Source organism: Vulpes vulpes, chromosome X, assembly GCF_048418805.1.
Source record: "Vulpes vulpes isolate BD-2025 chromosome X, VulVul3, whole genome shotgun sequence".
Classification (NCBI taxonomy): Eukaryota; Metazoa; Chordata; class Mammalia; order Carnivora; family Canidae; genus Vulpes; species Vulpes vulpes.
Window position 1 is genome coordinate 54005856 of NC_132796.1, and position 22832 is coordinate 54028687.

General features: G+C 37.3%; 1 pseudogene; it reads left to right on the top strand.

The window, feature by feature from the left end:
- Positions 1-225: 225 nt before the first annotated feature.
- Positions 226-22832, top strand: part of LOC112911807 (elongation factor 1-alpha 1 pseudogene) — a 76325-nt pseudogene continuing 53718 nt past the window's right edge.

A 22832-nucleotide genomic window follows, 5' to 3' on the forward strand; every position in this document is an offset into this window, starting at 1 on the left:
GAACCAGAGCTATCTAGAATGTAGAAAGAAGAAAGGAGTAGTGGCAAAGGTAAAACAAATTTGGGATGAAAAACTAAAAGGAAAAGAAAGAAAAGAAGCAAGAATGAGGCAATTTCAATGAGGATAAAGGTTGTGCCTAAAAGGAAGCGCACGGGCTCTGGAAAACTGGGGGAGGGGCCGCAGGCAGGCTGGGTCACGTTGCCGGCGGAGCCATTTCAGCAGTGCACGGCGGATGGGCGCGGGACTTATTTTGCTGTAACGCCCGCTCCAGGCTTTTATCAATTTTTCCCCTAGAGCTCATCTAAAACCTAAGATGGCGGCTTTCGTACTGAGAGGGTGAGTACTGCCGGCTTACTAGGTTTGGAAAGCAGCCAATGAACAAATCTGAGGAAAGTACAGAAACTCGCCAACTTTTGTTTTGTGGTGAGTGCTAACCCCAGAGAAATGTCCGGTAGTAAGGCTCCACACTTCGGAATCGCGTGGCCGGCCTGGGGAGGGAGGAGAAGCCGGCCTGTTTTTCATTTTTCTGTCTCTCACCTTTTTTAAAATATCGGAAAATAATTTCTTTAGTCACCTTACCACCACTGATGAAGCGGATAGTAGCTCGTATGAGAGATTCTGAGCTGTTTCCCTTTCATTTTTCCTTGTTTAAATGGGTTTTTATTGACACCATGCGGGCCCAAAATGAGAGATTTTTTTTTCTCCCCACAGCGCTTTCAGGAGCAGCCTAACCTGTTGGACCTACTTTCCCTTATTTTCTTCATGCTGTATTTCGCTAGCAAACGTTGTAGTTTTGATAAACTAATCAATTTTAACATACTCATTGTAGGCTAGATTAAAAAAAATTTTTTTTAATGTCCTTTATGTTTCAGATGAGGACTTCTGGGCAATATAATACTTATTTGTTTTGAAAGTGCATTGTTCTGTTCAGAGGTAGGTGTGTGCGTGCGTACAGGTAATCTCTGAGGGAATTGTTATATTATTTTGTGTCTTACCTTGATTACTCAGTAGGAAAATAGCTAGATTTTTCGTGTTCAAATCTCTTGGTGAAAATAAATTTATATTAAGCATAATATTTTTGGGGGAAGACAGTAAAAAATTTGCAACTTTGTTTTTATGACGTGTAACTGGAAACAACCTGCATAACCATCTATAAAATGTTTGAATAAATTGTGGGACGTTTGTGTCTATGCAATACTTTGCAGCTCTAGAAACAGATTTACCTCTTTACACACTTTTGATCTGGAGAATGCTATTACAATAGTTACGTGAGAAAAGTAAGTTGCAGATGCCTAGTATGATCTTGTGTCTTTGGTGGAAGAGGTGATGAGGGAGTATAAGATTAACTTTTTTCCTTTGTCTTTTTTGGGGGGCTTTCTACATATGTTATGAAGTACTTAAGATATACAAACATAACTAACTTAATGAGAGATACAAAAAAAAAATACAGTGAACCTCTGTATTCACCATCCAAACATAAAAATAATACATTGCTATAATAGTTGAAGTTCTTTGTGTACCCATTCCTGAATGCATCTCTTTTCTTCCTTCATCCCTAGAGGTAACCATTATTTTAAACGGTGATTTTATTTCCCATGCATTTCTTAAACTTTTGTGACGTGTGGAACTACTTCTAGGATGGGTAATTTTTAAATAAATTTTGAAGATAAAATTTTAAAAGAAGTGTCAATAAAGATGAATTTTTAATTTTTAAGTGCCTGTTATCTGGATTACAGTAACAGGGGGCATTTGAAGTTTCTCCTAAGTTGAAGGCAGAATCTAATTAAAAAAAAAAAAAAACCAAAAAAAAACAACACAGGAAATGTTGGAAAGGAAGTAGAGAAATTGGAACCCTGGTACATTGCTTTTGGGATTTAAAATGGTGCAGCCACTGTGGAAAATAGCATGGGTATTTCTTTATAGGTTACACATGGAATTACCATGCTTCTTGCCAACACTTGTTATTCCTTGTTTTTGTTTTGTTTTAAGAAAATTAGAACCATTTTAATAAGTTTGAAGTGGTATGTCATTGATTAGTTTTGCGTTTTCCTAAAGACTGACTTGGGGCATGTTTTCTTGTGCTTGTTGATCATTTGTTTTCTTTGCAGAAATGTCTATTCCGGTCCTTTGCCCATTTTTTAATTTGGGTATTTTTGTTGGTGAGTTGTAAGAATTATTTATATATTCTCAACTGTTATATATGGTTTGGAAATTTTTTTCCCATTCTGTAGGTATTTTTCATACTTTAGGATGTCCTTTGGTTTGGTGTACAATTTTTAAAAAATTTGAAGCCCAGTTTGTCTATTTTTTTCTTTCATTGCTTGTGTTTTCAGTGTCAAATCTAAGAATTTTTTGTCAAATTCAAAGTCAAGATTTATCTCTATGTATTCTTCTAAATCCTTCATGGTTTTAGCTCTTATATATATGCCATTGATTTATTTTGAGTTAATTTTTATATATGATGTGAGGTCCAGCTTCATTTTTTTATATGCACATAGCCAGTTGTCCCAGCACCATATGTCGAAGAGACTTGTCCACTCCCTATTGAATGGTCTTGGCACTCTTGTTGAAATCAGTTAGCCATAGATGTATATAGGTTTATTTCAGGTCATTCAAAATTATTCCATTTGTCTCTGTATCTGTCATTATACTAGTACCACACTATTTTGATTACTGTAGATTGTAGTAAGTTTTAAAATTGCAAAGTGCCACTCTTTTAACTTTGTTGTTCTTTTTCAAGATTATTTTGGCTTTTCAGGGCCCCTTGCAGTTCCATATGAGTTGTAGGATCAGCTTGTTCGTTTCTTTTTAAGTCATAGAAAAAAAATGAGGAGTTGCAAACCAAAAACACAATAGTACTGGCTTTTATATTTATCTATGTAGTTATCTTTACCCATGTTCTTTATTTCTTCCTACGCTTTTGAGTTACTTTCTATTATCCTTCCATTTTAGCCTGAAGAAGTCCCTTTGGCAGTTCTTGTAGGGTAGGCCTATTAGGAAGAAATTCCCTAAGATTTTCTTTATCTGGAAATGTCTTAATTTTTCCTGTCTGTTTTGATAGATAAATCAAAATATAATTCACACGCCATACAATTACCCACTTAAAGTGTACAGTTCAGTGGTTTTTAATCTATGTACAGCCATCACTACAGTCATTTTAGAGTATTTTCATCACCCCAAGAAGTCCATGCCCTTTAGCCGTAACTGCATATCCCCTTGAACCCTATCTGCCCAGCCCTAGGCAACCCCTAATCTACCTTTATTCTCTATAGATACCTCAGTTTTGAACATCCTGTATGAATGGAATCATATAATACGTGGTCTATTGTGATTGGCTTCTTTCACTTAGCATAATGCTTCAAAGTTCATGTTATAGCGTGTATCAGTAGTTCATTCTATTTATGACTGAATAATGTTTCAAATTATGATTTACCGCATTTTGTTTACGCATTCATTCATTGATGGACATTTAGGTTGTTTCCACCTTTAGGCTATTCATAATTCTGCTAAAACATTCATGTATAAATTTCTTTGTAGACATATGTTATCATTTCTCTAGGTGTATACTTTTTTTTTTTTTTTTTTGCTAGGACTCTTTCTAAACAAGAAAAGTTCTATAGGTGTATACTTAAAGAGTGTTTTTGCTGGGTCATATGGTAGCAATGTTTAATTGCCTGAGAAACTGCCTGATTCTTCCAAAGTGGCTGTGCTATTTTACAATCACAGCAACAGTGTATGAGGGCTCTAACTTGTCTACATTCTCACCAACTCTTGTCATTATCTGACTTCATCCAATTCTAGCCATCCTAGTGGATGTGAAGTCGTATATCATTGTAGTCTTTTTTTCCCACAAGGTTAATCCTCAGAAGTTGGTCCTCAGGGAGGGGCAATTTGAATATGCCCACAGTTACCCTGGGATGACTGGTTTTGTTAAGGTTGTCTTTCCCTGTCCACACCCAGCAGCCAAGATCCCCTTACTGGGAACTAATTGTTTTCCACAACGCCCTGGGGGCATAAACTACTTTGAATGTTAATCCAATCAAAATGTGTGTCCTTTGAAGAAATAGTTTTTGAGGTTAGTGTTTGATATTTGTTCTGACCCCAGGAGGGCTCCTCCCACTTTTTTTAGTCTGCAGTTCTTTTCTTGCAAATTAGCTTACCTACAGTTCAGCCTCTATATTTTGAATCTGCTAACTGGCTTTTATTACAACCTCACTGTTTTTTAGGTCTCCTTTAGAATTGGGACTTTCTCCATGCTCTTGCAAATGAAGTCAGTCCTTTTGGGGAGAAATTAAGAGCTATCTGTTTTAATGTCTACTTCTTCGCTCAAAGAAAAGCCTGGTCTCTGGTGATGAGGTAGGAACAAGGCAAATTTCTTTCTGAGTGACAGTAGGTTGTGGAGGGGCAAGTGCAGCCAGATGTCATCAGGGTTTGCTTTTCTCTCTTCACAACCCAGGACAAGGATGGTCAGGGCCCCAGTGTTTTCCATGCACCACACCCAGTAAATTATACATTCTACCAGGGGGGCTGAAAGGGCTGGAACTCCTACCTTTCAACCACACTTGCCCAGGACTCTCAACCCTGTTAACAGGCAGCTGGGGGCTGGATAAGAAACTGTTCCTCCTGGGAGGAAAGCCCTCTGAATTGGGTCCTGGTGGGAGGGGTGGAAAGGGAGCCCTGTGTTCTTGGTTGCAGGAATCTGGAGTAGAGATTCCCTTTCCTTGAGCTCAAGATGAGAGAGGGAGGGAAGGGGAGTGGTCTTGGTTCAAATACAGACTCATCTTTGTTAGTGGATTTTTTTTTTTAAGGTTTTATTTATTTATTCATGAGAGACACACACAGAGAGAGAGAGAGAGAGAGGCACAGATACAGGCAGAAGAAGAAGCAGGCTCCATGCAGGGAGCCTGACATGGGACTTGATCCCGGGTCTCCAGGATCACACCCTGGGCTGAAGGCGGCGCTAAACCGCTGAGCCACCCGGGCTGCCCTGTTAGTGGATTTTTGAAGTTGTTCTTGACTATATGTTTCATTTGCTGTTTGTCCTTAGATCAGTTTCCAGAGGCTTTAAATGGCTTTTAAAGAAAAATAGTTTTCATCACTTTCAGTGGGGAGCAGCAGGTCACTCGGGTTCTTCATGCTGTCATACCATAAGCTGATCTTTTTCCTTTAGTTTTGAAAGATATTTTTATCAGATGTAGATTTGTTGGTTGGCAGCTTTTTTCTTTCAGCAGTTTAAATATGTCATTGCACTGCCTTCTGGCCTCTATGATTTCTGGTAATGGGTTGCTTCTCTTTCCTTGCTCTTAGCATTTTTTGGGGGAGGATTTCAACAGTTTGATTATACTACATCTCATTGTGCACGTCTTTAAGTTTATTCTCTTTGGGGTTCATTGAATTTTAAGATATGTAGATTGGCTACTATTCAGATATTCTTCATGAATCATTTTGTTCTAGCCTCATTTTGCATGTGTTGGTACACTTAATGTTGTGTCTTAGGCTCTTTTCATTTTCTTCCTTTTTTTTCCTTTTCCATTCCTCAGACTGAATAATCTTAATTTACCTATCTTCATGGTCCTTTATTTTTTCTTCACCCTATTGAAATTTTATGTTGAACCCCTCTAAAATTTTTCATTTCGTTTATTGTGCTTTTCAGTTTAGAATTTGTATATGTTTCCTTTTTGTAATTTCTATCATTTATTGTTATTTTCTGTTTATTGATATGCTGTTCTCTTGGTTTTTGTCCATGGTTTCTGTTAGCTCTTTGGCATATTTATGATAGTTGACTTTTCTACAAAGTTTAATGTCTGGGCTTAGGGACCCTTTCTGCTAACTTTTTTCTTTCTGTGAATGGGCCATACTTGTTTGTTTAGATGCCTAATAATTTTTTAATGAAAAAATTTCTTGAAAAGTAGGCACTTTGAATTTGGTAGTATGGTGGCTCTGGAAATCAGTATTTCCTCTCTCCCTAGGGTTTGTGTTGTTGATTATTGTGGGGTGCAGTCATCTGCTTGTTTAATTACTTTTCTAAACTATTTTTGCAGACTATATACCTTGTCATAGGTAGTCATTAAAGTCTCCATTCCATTATCTTAGTTGTTAGGCAGTGGCCTGATAAGATTTCTTTATTTTTTATTTTTAAAAAATATTTTATTTGTTTATTTGTGAGAAACACACACAGAGAAAGGCAGAGAGACACAGGCAGAGAGAGAAGCAGGCTCCATGCAGGGAGCCTGATGCAGGACTTGATTCCAGGACTCTAGGATCATGCCCTGGGCTGAAGGCAGGTGCCCAACCACTGAGCCACCCAGGTGTCCCTGATAAGATTTCTTTTTTTTTTTTTTTAAATTTTTTTTTTATTTATTTATGATAGTCACACAGAGAGAGAGAGAGAGGCAAAGACACAGGCAGAGGGAGAAGCAGGCCCCATGCACCGGGAGCCCGACGTGGGATTCGATCCCGGGTCTCCAGGATCGGGCCCTGGACCAAAGGCAGGCGCCGAACCACTGCGCCACCCAGGGATCCCCCTGATAAGATTTCTTTAAATGACTTTTTTCTTTTCCCTTTTTCTTCTTTTAAAGATTTACTTATTTATTCGTGAGAGACAGAGAGATGCAGAGACATAGGCAGAGGGAGAAGCAGGCTCCTCACAGGGAGCTGATGTGGGATTCGATTCCCAAACTGGGATCATGCCCTGAGCCAAAGGCTCAACCGCTGAGCTACCCAGGCATCCCGATTTTTTCTTTTTCTGTTTTTTTTTGGTCATTCTGACAATTTTTGTGTTTGAGTTTTAGTGGTTGGGCTTTGTATATATACACACACATATATATTTTTAAAAAATTTTGTTATTTATTTATTCATGAGAGACACAGAGAGAGAGGCAGAGGGAGAAGCAGGCTTCCTTCAGGGAACCCGATGTGGGACTCAATTCCAAGACCTTGGGATCACTACCTGAGCCAAAGGCAGATGCTCAACCACTGAGTCACAAGGTGCCCTTAGACAGACTGACTATCTATCTATCTATCTATCTATCTATCTATCTATCTATCTATCTAATTTTAATTTATTTGACACTGCAAGAGAGCACAAGCAGGGGTAGCAGTAGAGGGAGAGGGAGAAGCAGACTCCTTGTGGGGGTGGGGCAAGATGTCGGAAGAGTAGCGTCCTCAAGTCACCTGTCCCCACCAACTTACCTAGATAACTTTCAAATCATCCTGAAAACCTACAAATTTGGCCTGAGATTTGAAGAGAGAACAGCTGGAATGCTACAGAGAGAAGAGCAGACTCCTTGGCAAGCAGGGAGCCTGATGTGGGGCTCTATCCCAGGACTGCAGGATGATGACCTGAGCCGAAGACAGACACTTAAAACTGACTGAGCTACCTAGGCGCCCCGAAAATTTGTATTTAATGTAAATTTTGATATATTTGGATTTAGGTTTACTAGTTACTGTTTTCTGTTTCTTTTTTGTTCTCCCCCCCCCCCCTTTTGCATTCTTTTGGGTTATTTGAATACCTTTTAGTTTTCCATTTATTTTATTATTTTTTAACTGTATCTTTTTATATAGCTTTTTAAAGTATTTGCTTTAGGGGTTACACAATACATATTTAAGTTTTGACTGTTTCTTTGTCCCTATAATTTGGAATGTAGAAACATTAACATCATTTAGGTCCTTTAACTTGCTGTCTTTTATGCTGTAATGTCATGTATTGCATTGGCATACATTGAAAACTATCAGAAGATGTTCATATCTTTTGTTTTCATCCTTAAAATAATTTTAAAGAATTCAAGAAAGATAAATAATCTGTTGGATTATCCAGATAAATATTTCTGTTACTCTTTATTCTTGATGATTCAGGTTTCCTTCTGGTATTTCCCTTCTACATGAAGCACTTCTTTTAGCAGTTCTTATAGAGAAGCCCTCAGAGGCTATATATTCTTAGTTTTCTATCATCTGAGAATGTCTTTATTATATTTTCATTCCTGCTAGTAATTTTTCTCGGTAGATTATTTTAGGCTGATATTTCCTTTTTTCAGCCATTTAAATATGTGTTACTTTGTTCTGGCTTTTATAATTTCTGCTGGGAAATCAGTTATTTGAATTATTATTTTTCTATGTGGTAGTATTTTATGTTTCTCTTACTGCTTATATAATATTCGCTTTGGCTTCACTTTTTGGCAGTTTCCTTATGATGTACCTGACTATGGATTTCTTTGTTTATCCCTTTTGAAGTTTTCTTGGTTTCTTGAACATGTAGGTATGTCTATTGCAGATTTTAGGAAGTTTTCAGGCATTTATTTTCTCAGATATCTTCAGTCCTACTCTCTTTCTCTTTTCGTTCTGTTATTATAGTTCCCTGAGCCTTTGTACATTTATGCTCAATATTTTCTCTATTTGATAGTTTTTATTTATCTCTTTAAGTTCTTTTGCCATCTCCATTGTGCTATTGAGTCTGTCCATTTATTTTTTAATTTTAGTTACCGTATTTTTAACTTTAAAATTTTCACTTTATAAGCGGGGAGGGTGCCTGGGTGGCTTGGTTGGTTGGTTAATCTGCCTCGGCTCAAGTCATGATCCTGATTCCTGGATCGAGCCCTGCATTGGGCTCCCTGTTCAGTGGGGAATCTGCTTCTCCCTCTGCCCCTCATCCTGCTTGTCCTCTTCCTCTTGAGCTCTCTCAAATAAATAAAATCTTAAAAGAAATTTTAAAATTTAACTTTTTTGATCTATTTATCAGCAAGATTTTCACTTTAAATATTTGTTGCCAGAAATTTTGTGATTGCTTGTTTCAGCATTTTCCCCCCACATTTTAATAATAGTTGTTTAATAATTGATAGTTTTAAGAACTGTCCTCTTGTTGGCATTCTTTTTTTTAAGTAGGCTCCATTCCCAGTGTGGAGCCCACTGTGAGGCTTGAACTCCTGACCCTGAGATCAAGACCTGAGCTGAGATCAAGAGTCAGAAGCTTAACTGACTTAAGCCACCCAGGCACCCCTTGTTGCCATTTTCATGATTTAATTCATGTTATGCTGTCCTGGCAATAATGCTACAGAAGTAATGCTGTGCCATTCTCTGTGTATCATATGTACGTGTTGTCATTATGTCTTAATACATATGATGTTAACTTTTATCTCTTGGTTAAAGTGTACCAAAGTTTTCTACTGTAAAATTACTATTTTTTCCTTTCAATTTTGTATGTATCTTGTGGGGATATACTTTGAGATTATGCAAATGCAATGTTTCTTATACTTTTACCCACTGATTTTATCCCTCCATGCCTCTTACCTTCCATAATGATTATGTTAGTGTTTGTTTCAAGGTTATTCAGGATTTCCATTATTCCTTCTGTGTTTAATAATTGCAAGTCTGTAAGGAATAGCTGTCTTTTCTCCCCATTTTATTTACTTAATCAAATATTTATTAGTATGGACTCATTGATACTTATTTCATTGTTTTGGTTATAATCTTAATGCTATCATTTTGTTGTAATAGCTATCAGATTTAGCCCCTGGACTTTTCTTCAGATTGCCTCCTGTGTCCTTTTGATATGCTTCCATGTTTTTTGAGCATTGTCCTCCTTTCTTATACGAATACGTGTTAGGCACATCTTATTTTTTCCTCACCCAACTCCGGAATCAACCATTTTTCAAAGGAACCCTGATTCCTGTTATTGGAGAATGGTTTTTAGAAGACACTATTTCTGTGCTCATTGTTTTGGGGATATCATTGTTTTTAGGTCCTCTGAACAGTTAAGAAGTATATGTTTGTAGTCACATGTAGACACCATTCTTTCTGTATTTTTCTGTACATATGTGTATGTGTGTGGTAGTATGTATATGTAAAACCATGTATTCATATTAATATGTGTGATTCCAAATAAAAGCACAGGGTTCTTTCTCTTCTAGTCTTCCCATTTTTCTTCATTGTAATTCCTTTTTATGGAAGTAAAAAACCTGGTTCTTACTATTCTTGATACATATACTTCCCTTAATTTTAAAATGTTAGTTTTTTGATTGTTTTTATGTTTGAAACAGAGTTTTAAAATTACCAGAATATTCCCTCTGAGGAGCACATTTCCTAAGTAGAGTACAGTATTTGTGTACAGTTCATCTTTAGTCTTAAGTTTATAGTAAAAAATAATGTTTCTAAAATTACTTAGTTCTTATCTGCCCAGTTAAATCTTTTATGTTCCCCATTAGTTTCACAGTTTGGTTTGTTATTTTTTGTATTCCATTTTGGGTTTCCCCCCACATATTGGTTATATTGAAATACACATTTATTTTTTTGGTTGTGTGAAATACTACCATAGTTCTAAGTGTCAGACCTATACAAAGAGAGAAATGTCACTCCTCAAATATTATACATAAGAAAAACATTCCCTATATATAATATAATCAGTCTTAGTAGTTTCTGCTTTATACTCCTTGAATTTATACTCCTTGAATTTCCTTTGCAGAAGTAAACTTATACATGCATAATTTTGTATATCTCATTTTTTTTCTTACATGAGAGGTATTCTGCAGGTGATCTCTTGAAATTTGATTTTTTTTTTCCATTTCTAGTATATCCTGGAAGAAGTTGCTCTGTATCAGGTAATAGAGATCTTTCTCATTTAAAAAAAAAATTTATTGCTGTACATTTTTTATTGCTTCATTTTTTTTTAATAAATGTATTTTTTATTGGTGTTCAATTTACCAACATACAGAATAACACCCAGTGCTCATCCCGTCAAGTGCCCCCCTCAGTGCCCGTCACCCATTCACCCCCACCCCCCGCCCTCCTCCCCTTCCACCACCCCTAGTTCGTTTCCCAGAGTTAGGAGTCTTTATGTTCTGTCTCCCTTTCTGATATTTCCCACACATTTCTTCTCCCTTCCCTTCTATTCCCTTTCACTATTATTTATATTCCCCAAATGAATGAGAACATACACTGTTTGTCCTTCTCCAGTTGACTTACTTCACTCAGCATAATACCCTCCAGTTCCATCCACGTTGATATTGCTTCATTGTTTTAATTCACTATAGTTTATTTAATCTTACAGGTATGGAGAGTTAGATTCTTTTCAGTGTTTTCCAGTTGTAAACATGGCTACAGAGAATAGCTTTGCATATATATATTTTTGTATTGTTGAAGATGGATCTGTGGTATAGACTTCTGTAAGAGTTGTTAATTGCTTTTAAAGGCTGTCATTTTCAGTATTGCTAAATATCCCTCCAAATGATTATAAACTTTGTATTCATACCAGCCATGTGGGAGAGTACCTATGTCCTTATACTTTCACTGAGTGTAGTTTTATTTTTTAATTTTAAAAAAAGATTATTTATTCATAAGAGAGAGTCAGAGACCTAGGCAGAGGGAGAAGGAAGCTTCCTGCTGGGAGCCCGATGCGGGACTTGATCCCAGGACCCTGGGATCAGGCCCTGAGCCAAAGGCAGACACTCAACTAATGAGCCACCCAAGCGTCCTTTGAGTGTACTTTTAAACAAATGAAAGATTTTACAAAACATGGTGTATTTTTTGCAATTAACAATAAACCATGATCATGAATGTATACATATGCATACATAACGCATAGATGCACACCTGTGCATATACTTGCAATGGTTTCTTTTTTCTCCTGTATACGTTTATTATTTAAACAAACCTCTCTCTCTCTCTTTTAAATTTTTTAATTTAATTTTAAGGATTTTGTTTATTCATGAGAGACACAGAGAGAGAGGCAGAGACACAGGCAGAGGGAGAAGCAGGCTCCTCTCTGGGAGCCTGATGTGGGATTTGATCCCGGGACCTCAGGACCACACCCTGAGCAGAAGGCAGACGCTCAACCACTGAGTGACCCAGGTGTCCCTTTCTCTCTCTCTCTTTTTTTTTAAAGATTTTATTTATTTGAGAGAGAGAGAGCGAGCGAGCACATAGGAGCAAAGGTGAAGGGTAGAGGGAGAGGGACAAGAAGACTCCCTGCTGAGCAGGGAGCCTGTTGTGGGGCTTGATCCCAGGACCCTGGAATCATGACCTGAGCCGAATGATGACTTAACCAACTGAGCCACCTAGGTGCCCCCAAGCCTCTCCTAATGAAATTTTACATTTTTTTCACTCTTCTATACAATGGTGTGAATAATTATAGCGTTTGTGTTTTGTGTTATTATTGGAGTCACAATCTAAAATCAGTTTCTTTCATCAGTGTTTTATTTGGTTTTCAGTGTACATATCTTTCACCTCTTTGGTTACATTTATTTGTAGGTATCTTACAGTTTTGGTGCAATTTTAAATGGGATTTGTTCCTTGATTTCCCTTTCTCGTCCTTCATTATTGGTATACAGAAATGCAACAGATTTCTGTTTGTTGATTTTATATCTTGCGACTTTACTGAGTTTATGTGTTCTAGCAATTTTTTGGTGGAGTCTTCTGTCTTGTCTATGTGGAATATCATGTCATCTGCAGATAGTGAAAGTTTGGCTTCTTCCTTGGCTATTTGCATGCCTTTTCTCTTTGTTGTCTGATTGCTGTGGCTAGGACTTCCAGTACTGTATTAAGTAACAGTGGTGAGAGTGGACATCCATGTCTTGTTCCTGACCGTATAGGAAAAAGCTCCCAGTTTTTGCCCATTGAGGATGATATTAACTGTGAGTTTTTCATGCATGGCCTTTATTATGTTGAGGTGTGTTCCCTCTATCCCTACTTTCTTGAGGGTTTTTATTATGAATGGATGTTGTACTTTGTCAGTTGCTTTTCCTTCATCTATTGAGAGGATCATAAAGTCTTCTCCTTTCTTTTATTAATGTAGTGTATCATGTTGATTTACAAATATTAAATGAGTATTACAGCTCAAAAATAAATCCCACTTGATCATGGTGAATGATTCTTTTCATTTACTGTTGGGTTTGATTTACTGGTATCTTGTTGAGAATTTTTGCATCCATGTTCACCAGGAATATTCGCCTGTATTTCTCTTTTTTAGTGGAGTCTGGTTTTGGAATCAAGGTAATGCTGACCTCCTAGAATGAACTTGGAAGTTTTCCTTACATTTCTGTTTGTTGGAACAGCTTCACAAAAATATGAATTCTTTATTTTTTTATTTATTCATGAGAGACAGAGAGAGAATGAGATAGAGAGAGAGAGAGAGAGAGGGGCAGAGACACAGGCAAAGGGAAAAGCGGACTCCATGTAGGGAGCCTGATGTGGGACTTGATCCCAGGACTCCAGGATCACGCCCTGGGCCGAAGGCAGGCGCTAAACTGCTGAGCCACCCAGGGATCCCCGCAAAATATGAATTCTTTAAATGCTTGATAGAATTCCCTTGTGAAGCCATCTGGCCCTGGACTTTTGTTTCTTGGGAGATTTTTGATTACTGATTCTATTTCTTTATTGGTTATGATCTGTTCAAGTTTTCTGTTTCTTCCTGTTTCAACTTTGGTTGTTTATATGTTCCTAGGAATTTATTCATTTCTTCCTTATTGTCCAATTTGTTGACATATATTTTTTCATAATATTCTCTTATAATTGTTTAGATTTCTGTGGCTTTGGCTGTTCTTTCTCCTCTTTCACTTGTGATTTTATTTATTTGGGTCCTTTTTTCTTTTTGGTATGTCTGGCCAGGGGTTTATCAATTTTATTAATATTGTGAAATAAACAGCTTCTGGTTTCACTTATCTGTTCTGTTCTTTTAGTTTCTATATCATTTATTTCTGCTCTAATTTTTATTTCCCTTCTAATAACTCTAGCCTTTTCTTTGTTCTTTTTCTAGCTCCTTTAGGTGTAAGGTTAGGTTATCTATTTGATATTTTTCTTGATTCTTGAGGTAGGCCTTTGTTGCTATATACTTATACTTACGTCTTCTGATGGCTTTTGCTACATCCCAAAGGTTTTGGACCATTGTGTTTTCATTTTCAGTTTCCATGTATTTTTTAAATTTATTTTTTAATTTCCTGGGTGACCAGTTTACGTTGTTAAACTCTATGTATTTGTGGACTTCCCAAATTTTTTCTTGTGCTTGACTTCAAGTTTCATAGTGTTGTGGCCAGAAAAGATGCATTGTATTATCTCAATCTTTTTGTCCTTATTGAGGCCTGATTTGTGACCTAACAAGTGATCTATTCTGGAGAATGTCTAATGTGTACTTGAAAAGAATGTGTATTCTGCTGCTTTGGGGTAAAATGTTCTGAATATATCTGTTGAATCTATCTGGTCCAGTTTGTCATTCATAGCCATTGTTTCCTTGTTGATTTTCTGCTTAGATGATCTATTGATGTAAGTAGGGTATTAAAGTCCCCTACTCTTACTGTATTGTTATTCCTGAATTCCTTTATTAGATTGGTTATTAATTATATATGTTTCGGTGCTCCCAAGTTGGGGGCATAAATTTTACAGTTGTTGGATCTTCTTGTATGAATTGGCCCCTTTATTATGATTCAGTGTCCTTCTTCATCTCTTGTTATAGTCTTTAGTTTATTTTTATTTATTTATTTATTTATTTATTTATTTATTTATTTATTTATTTTAAATTTTTATTTATTTATGATAGTCACACACACACACACAGAGAGAGAGGCAGAGACACAGGCAGAGGGAGAAGCAGGCTCCATGCACCGGGAGCCCGACGTGGGATTTGATCCCGGGTCTTCAGGATCGTGCCCTGGGCCAAAGGCAGGCGCTAAACTGCTGCGCCACCCAGGGATCCCCTAGTCTTTAGTTTAAAATCTAGTTTTTCTGGTGTATTGCTACTCTGGGGTGTTTTTGACCGCATTTTATGGTAAACGTTTCTCCATTCTCTCAGTTTCAATCTGCAAGTGTGTTTAGGTCTAAAATGAGTTTCTTACAGGCAGCATACAGATGGGTCTTGTTTTATTGTTTTACTAACCATTTTGTTACCCTGTGTCTTTTGATCAGAGCATTTAGTCCATTTACATTCAAAGTGATTATTAATAGATACAGGGATCCCTGGGTGGCGCAGCGGTTTGGCGCCTGCCTTTGGCCCAGGGCGCGATCCTGGAGACCCGGGATCGAGTCCCACATCGGGCTCCCGGTGCATGGAGCCTGCTTTTCCCTCTGCCTGTGTCTCTGCCTCTCTCTCTCTCTCTCTCTCTCTGTGACTATCATAAATAAATAAAAATTAAAAAAAAAGTGATTATTAATAGATACAAATTTATTTTATTTACATATTTATTTATTTATTTTAGATACAAATTTAATGCTGTTTTTTTTTTTTTTTTTTTTTAATGCTGTTTTATTACTTTTTTTGTCATTGTTTCTGGAGATTTTCTCTGTTCCTTTCTAGTCTTTGTCACTTTTGGTCTTTCTTTCCTACCCAAAGAGTTCCCTTTAGTATTTCTTGCAGGGCTAGTGTAGTGGTCATGAACTCCTTTAATTTTTGTTTGGCAAACTCATTTTCCTTCTATTCTGAATGATAGCCTTGCTAGTTAGAGTATTCCTGGATGCAGATATTTCCCATTCAGCATGTTGAATATATCATGCCACTCTTGTCTGGCTTGCCAAGTTTGTTTGTTTGTTTGTTTGTTTCTTTTTTCTTTCATTAAAGGCTTACCGAGTTTCTATGCAGAGATTTGCAGTTAACTTTATGGGTCTTCCTTTGTACGTTTAGGGACTACTTCTTTCTTGCTGCTTTTAGGAATTTTCCTTTGCAAATTTAACTACAATATGTCTTGTTATTAGCCTGTTTTTGTTGATTTTGATGAGAGTTCTCTGAGCCTCTTGGATTTGGATGTCTGTTTCCTTCCTCAGATTAGGGAAGTTTTGAGTTATTATTTCCTCAAATAAACCTTCTACCCCTTTTTCTCTCTCTTCTTCTGGGACTCCTATGATACAAATATATTATTACATTTGATGGAGTCACTGATTTCCCTAAGTCTACTCTTGTGATCCATCATTCTTCCTTCTCTATTTGGTTCACCTTTATTATTTTCCATAATTCTGTCTTCAGCATAACTTACTCATTCCTCTAGTTTTTCCATCCTTGTCATCATTACATCTAGTCGGTTTCATATCTCAGCTATTGCATTTCTCATTTCTGCCTGATCATTTTTTTAACCCTCACCTCTGTGGTAAGTATCTCCCTCATGGTCTTTTATGCTTTTCTCAAGTCCAGTGAGTGTCTTTATGGTTGTTTTATTTATTTATTTATTTATTTATTGATTGATTGATTGATAGAGAGAGAGAGAGAGGCAGAGACACAGGCAGAGGGAGAAGCAGGCTCCATGCACCGGGAGCCCGACGTGGGATTTGATCCCGGGTCTCCAGGATCGCGCCCTGGGCCAAAGGCAGGCGCCAAACCGCTGCGCCACCCAGGGATCCCTTTATGGTTGTTTTAAATTTAACATCAGGCATATTATTTATATCTTTTAATTAGATCTCTCTGATCTTTTCTTGTTTTCTTCTGGGATGAATTCCTCCTTCTTGGCACTTTGCCTAGGGCTCTGTCTTCTGTGTGTTAGAAAAGCTTGTTATTTTTCCTGCTCCCAAGAGTAATGGCTTTATGAAGAAAAGGTCAGGTAGTGTATATACAGCCTGATGCTTCAGTGAGAGTCTCTAGTGTGTGCTGCATACACTCTGCTGCTATGTTTTGACTATTCTTTCCCTTGGGTCAGTCATCTCCAGAGGTTCTCCTTGCCTATAGTGGGCAATGTTTGGATCTTGGCCAGAATGTGGCGATTTTTAACTAGGTGTGCTCTGGTCTGCTTGTTACAGGAGACCTGATTGTACTTCCACTGTAACTGAAGCCTTGCAGAACTTTATGGTTGGGGGACACCTGGGTGGCTCAGTCACTTAAGCATCTGCCTTCAACTAAGGTCATGATCTCAGGGTCCTGCTCCCTGCTCAATGGGAAGTCTGTTTCTGCCCTTCCCCCTCACTAGTGCTCACACACTCTCTCTTTCTCAAATAAATAAATAAAATCTTAAAGAATTCTATGGTTGGTAGACATCGTACATGCAGGGCTTTCTACTGGTCTTCTGGGGAAAAGGTGTGCTGTGCTTTTCCTTATGTATACTTGGCAGGAGTGTGCATTAGCAGAGTGCATGGGGTGGGGGAATTGATGTAACCAGATAAGCAGGTTAGACTGCCAGGTAGCCTGTCTTGGCTCTCTTTGGTTAATGGAGTTGGTTTATGATGGGGGAAGAGGGTTGGTGGTGGATGGAAATGGTGCCAGCCAGTCCCTTTTTCCTTGGAGATGGTAGTCTATGTTTGCTGCTCTCAGTGAAGCATTCCCAGAAGAGTGAATAATTTCTTCCTGTGTGTCCCAAGTATTTTTTAGATTACTGTTTTCATACTATTTGTCTCCAGGTTGCTTGCCTTCCTGGAGCAGATCATTGTGCTTTGGCCTGTATCTCACCCAAGCTTGCTGACTTTTAAAACTCTAAACTAGGGGATCCCTGGTTGGCTTGGTGGTTTGGCGCCTGCCTTCAGCCCAGGGCATGATCCTGGATTCCCGGGATCGAGTGCCGCGTCGGGCTCCCTGCGTGGAGCCTGCTTCTCCCTCTGCCTGTGTCTCTGCCTCTCTCTCTCTCTCTCTCTCTCTCTCTCTCTGTGTGTGTGTCTCATGAATAAATAAATAAAATCTTAAAAAAATAAAACTCTAAACTTTAGGAAACTGGTGTGCTGGGGACTTACAATGGTCTTCTGAGGTAGGGTCTCAGCACACTGGAACTAATGCAGGTTTGAGCAAGAAGGGCAGTCATTCCAGAGTTCAGGGCTGTGGTATTTGGAGCAAAGCAGGCTAAATAGCCAGTTTCTGATTTATCTGCCCTCAGCCGGTAGGTATCTCTGTACCTATGCTGAGGGACAGGGGAGGGAACTGGCGGCTGTGGCTCTTCTGTCTCCAGAGAGGCAATGCTTCCTCTCACAGATACGATCCAGAAGAGTGAACAGTATGTCCCCATGTGCTATAGGAAGTCTTCAAATGGCACCATCTGCTCTGGCTTACCTGCCTTCTCTCCAGGAGTAGAGCAGCGCCCTCAGGTCTGTATCCCACCCAAGCCAATGGACCTCTAAAACTCCAGCCTTTAAGCCCCGATGGTTACAAAAACTCTTGAAAATCAGCTTCTCTGGTTTCCCTAGCCAGTGGCTTTGGAGAAATGTTCTTGTGTGTATCCCTATGCATACCACTCTCTATTGCCTTTCTCCGAGACCAGTGCTTCCTCCCGCCACAGCACCTGCATCCCATTTTTTTCCCAAAGCACATTTCGATACTTCCTAGCTTCTTCCATGTGGCTTCTTCTCTCCCTTCAGTTGTGCAGTTCTGATAATTCTCAGGTCGATTTCTTAGCTATTCAGAATGATTTGGTAGTTACCTAGCTGTGTATGAGGGACGAAGCAAGCCTAAGGTCCTCCTACTGTGGCGTCATCTTAGCTCTTATTTTTTCCCAATTTTCATATTTAAAAAATATTCCCAATTTGGTGAGGAATGGTATTCCAGTGTTTTTTAAATTTGAATTTCTGAAAACTTTGAGTTTAAAGTTTTTCTCATTTTAAGTATCATTTTTATAGGCTTTTCTTTTTTAAGTAGTTAATTCCTTTTTTTCCCCATTTATCTGTTCGATTTTTGATAATTTTTCCTGCAATTTTAAAGAATTCTTTATGTTTAATGGGATGTAGCCCTATGTAGAGATAAATTACCAATATTTTCCTTGAGTTTAATTATCTATCTTCCTTTTTTTTTCAAATTAGATAAAATTTATAAATTAAAATTGACTGTACTTTAGTTTGTCCACTTGTTGAAGGACTTCTTGGTTGTCTCCAGTTTTTGGTGGTGAATAAAGCCTCTGAGTATTTCATACTAATTTTGGTATGGCTATGTATTTTTGGTTTGTCTTGGGTAAATACTTAGGGGTAGGATTACTGTGTCATATTGTAGGAGTATATCTAATCTTAAAAGAGACTGCCAAATAGTTTTCCAAGAAAGCATCACTGTTCTACATTCCCACTGAAAACGTATTCCCATCTGAGTTTCCACATGTTCTACACCCTTACCAGTACTTAATAGTGTTTTTTAAAAAGCCACTCTAATAGGTGTTTCGGAGTATTTTATCATTTTATTTTATTTTATTTTATTTCATTTTATTTCATTTTATTTTATTTTATTTTTTGTATCTTATCATTTTAATTTGCATTTCCCCAGTAATTATGATGTTGAATATCTTTTCATGTGCTCTTTGACATTTGTATCTTTAGTGACATGTCTGGTCAATTTTTTTGCCCATTTTCAATTGGTTTGCTTGTCTTAGCATTGATATAGAATGTTTCTTTATATTCTGTAGATTTTAGTCCTTTGTCAGGTATATGTATTTTGAATGTTTTCTCCCATTCTCTGGGGTACCTTTTGGTTTTCTTAAGGATGTCATTAAAAGATCAGAAGATTTTTGATGAGATCTGTTTGATAAAGTTTTTCTCTTTTTTGGATTTTATTTATGAGAGAGAGAGCATGTGAGCATGAGCAGGAGGGAAGGGCACAGTGAGAGAGAAGCAGACTCCCTGCTGAGCAGGGAGCCTGATGTGGGACTTGTTCCCAGGATCCTGGGATCACAACCCGAGTAGAAGGCAGATGCTTCACATCTGAGACTGAGCCACCCAAGTGCCCAAGTTTTTTTCCTATATGGTACGTACTTTATGTTTTTGTTTTTTTGTTTAAGTTTTTATTTAAGTTCTAGTTAACATATAGTATAATATTGGTTTAAGGAGTAGAATTTAGTGATTCATCACTTATAACACCCAGTGCTAATCACAAGTGCCCTCCTTAATACTCACCACTCATTTAGCCCATTCCCTGCTCACCTCTCCTCAGCAACTCTCAGTTTGTTCTCTGTAGTCAGGAGTCCCTTATCGTTTGCCTCCCTGTCTTTTTTTGTTCTTTACCCTATATTCGTGTGTTTTGTTTCTTAAATTTCACGAGTGAAATCATACAGTATTTTTTTTTCTCTGAGTGTCTTATTTCACTTATACTTTAACTCCTTCCATCATTGCAGATGGCAAGATTTCATTCTTTTTGATTGCTGAGTAATATTCCATTGTATATATTTACCACATCTTTTTTATCCATTCATCAGTTGATGGACATTTGGGCTATTTTCATAATTTAGCTTTTATGGATAATGCTGCTGTAAAATATATCAGGGTGTATGTATCTCTTCAAATCAGTATTTTTATATCGCTTGAGTAAATACCTAGTAGTGCAACTGTTGGATTGTAGGGTAGTTCAATTTTTAACTTTTTGAGGAACCTCCATACTGTTTTCCAGAGTGTCTGTACCAATTTGCATTCCTACTAACAGTATAAGAGGGTTCCCCTTTCTCCACATTCTTGTTGACACCTGGTATGAGATATCTCTTTATAGTTTTTATTTGTACTTCCCTGATGATGAGTGATGGTGAGCATCTTTTTATTTTTCTCTTGTCCATCTGTATGTCTTCTTTGGAAGAATATCTATTCATGTCTTCTGTCCATTTCTTAACTGGCTTGTCTTTTGGAGTTTTATAAGGTCTTTATAGATTGTAAATACTAACTCTTTATCAGATATGTCACTTCTCCCATTGTGTATGTTGCATTTTCGTTTTGTTGATTGTTTCCTTTGCTGTGTAGAAGCTTTTTATTTTAATAAAGACCTAATGGTTGATTTTTGCTTCCTGCCCCCTCATCTCCAGAGACATGTCTTGTAAGAAGTTGCTAAGGCCAGTGTCAAAGAGGTTTCTGTCTGTATCGTCCTGTAGGATTTTAATGGTTCCTTGTCTCACATTTAGGTCTTTCATCCATTTTGAATTTGTTTCTGTGTATGGTGTTAGAAAGTGTTCTAGTTTCATTCTTTGTGTTGTTGTCCAGTTTTTCCAACACCATTTGTTGAAGAGGTGTTTTTCCCATTGGGTATTCTTTCCTGCTTTATTGAAGATTAGTTGACCATATAGTTGTGGATCCGTGTTTTTTATTTAATGAATATTTTCCTATGCCAAAGTAGAAAAAAATTCTATGTTTTCTTCCTGTTTTATAATTTTACCTCTTACGTTTAGGTCTTTAAATCCATTAATTAAAGTTAATTTAATTTTTATTTATAGAATAGTTTTAAACTTACAGAAAAGTTGAGCAGATAGTAGAGTTCCCATACTACTCCCCTCATCATACAATTTGCCCGTCTGTCATTACTATGGTTCATTTATCACAGTAAATGAACTGACAGTGATATTATTGTTGACTATCATCTATAGTTTAAGGTTCATTCTTTGTGTCCTACAGTTCTAAGAGTTTTGACAAATGCCTGATGTCATGTATCTAACATTACAGTATTATACAGAATATTTTCCCCTCTACACCATCTGTTCATCCCTTCCTATCCTCTGCCTCCCCAAAGTCCCTGGCAGCCGGTGATCCTTCTACTGTCTCTATAGTTTTTCCTCTTCCATGTTATATAGTCTGAATTATATAGTATGTAGCCTTTTTAGACTGGCTTCTTTTATTTAGCAATGTGCTTTTAAGATCCTTCCTTTTTTTCATGGTTTGGTAACTCATTTCTTTTTATTTTTTATTAAATTAATTAATTAATTTTATTTTGTTTATTCATGAGAGAGAGAGAGAGAGGTAGAGTCACAGGCAGAAGGAGAAGCAAGCTTCATACAGGGAGCCCAATGTGGGACTCGATCCTGGGACTCCAGGATCATGCCCTGAGCCAAAGGCAGACGCTCAACTACTGAGCCACCCAGGCGTCCCTAGCTCATTTCTTTTTAGTGCAGAATAACAATCCAGGGTGTGGGATGTACCATAGTTTATATACCATTCACCTATTGAAGAACATCTTAATTAATTCTAATTTTTGACAATTGATGTATTATTAAGAAAACCCATATCTTTATGAATAAAAGCTACTATAAACGTCCTTGTGCAGGTTGTTGTGTAGACATAAATTTTCAGTTCTTTTGGGTAAATACCAAGAAGCATGATTATTGAATTGTATGGTAAGAGTATGGTTAGTTTTGTAATAATTGCCAAACTATCTTCTACAGTGTCTGTGGTATTTTGCATTTTCACTAGCAATGAATGAAAGTTTCTGTTGCTCTTAGTCCTTGTTGGTATTTGGTATTATAAATTTTGTTTTGCTTTGGTTTTTGTTTTTGCTTCTTTTTAGATTTTAGTCATTTTGATAAGTGTGCAATGATATTTCACTGTTGTTTTTATGTATTCATGAGAGACACAGAGAGAGAGAGAAAGAGAGAAGCAGAGACACAGGTAGAGGGAGAGCAGGCTCCATACAGGGAGTCTGATGTGGGACTCGATCCTGGAACTCCAGGATCACGTCCTGAGGCGCTAAACCGCTGAGCCACCCAGGGATCCCCCTTGTTGAGTTTTAAGAGTTCTTTGTATATTTTGGATACATGTCCTTTATCTGATATGTGTTTTGCAAAATTTTCTCTTAGTCTCTGGCTTGTCTTTTCATTTTCTTTGCACTCTCTTGTACAAAGCCATGCCGCTTATTTTAGTTAAGTTTAACTTATCAGTTGTTTTTTTCATGGATCATTGTTTTGCTGTATGTAGATTATACTTAAAGGAAATATTTAAAACAATTATGTATAAATTGGGGAGAGTCAAGGATCATAAAGGAGGAAGGGTGGTTTCTACACTTGATTTGAAATAGTAAAATGTTGATAGTAGACTGTGGTAAATGATGTGTGTGTTCATATACGTATTTTTTTTTTTAAAGAAAACTAACAGAACAGAGGAAAAATAAAATGGCAGAGATTAGCCCTAATATATTGATAATTACATTAGATTTAAATGGTCTAAATGTACTTTAGACACGTAAAAACAAGAGACTGTCACTTAAAAGACAAGAGACTGTCAGAGTAA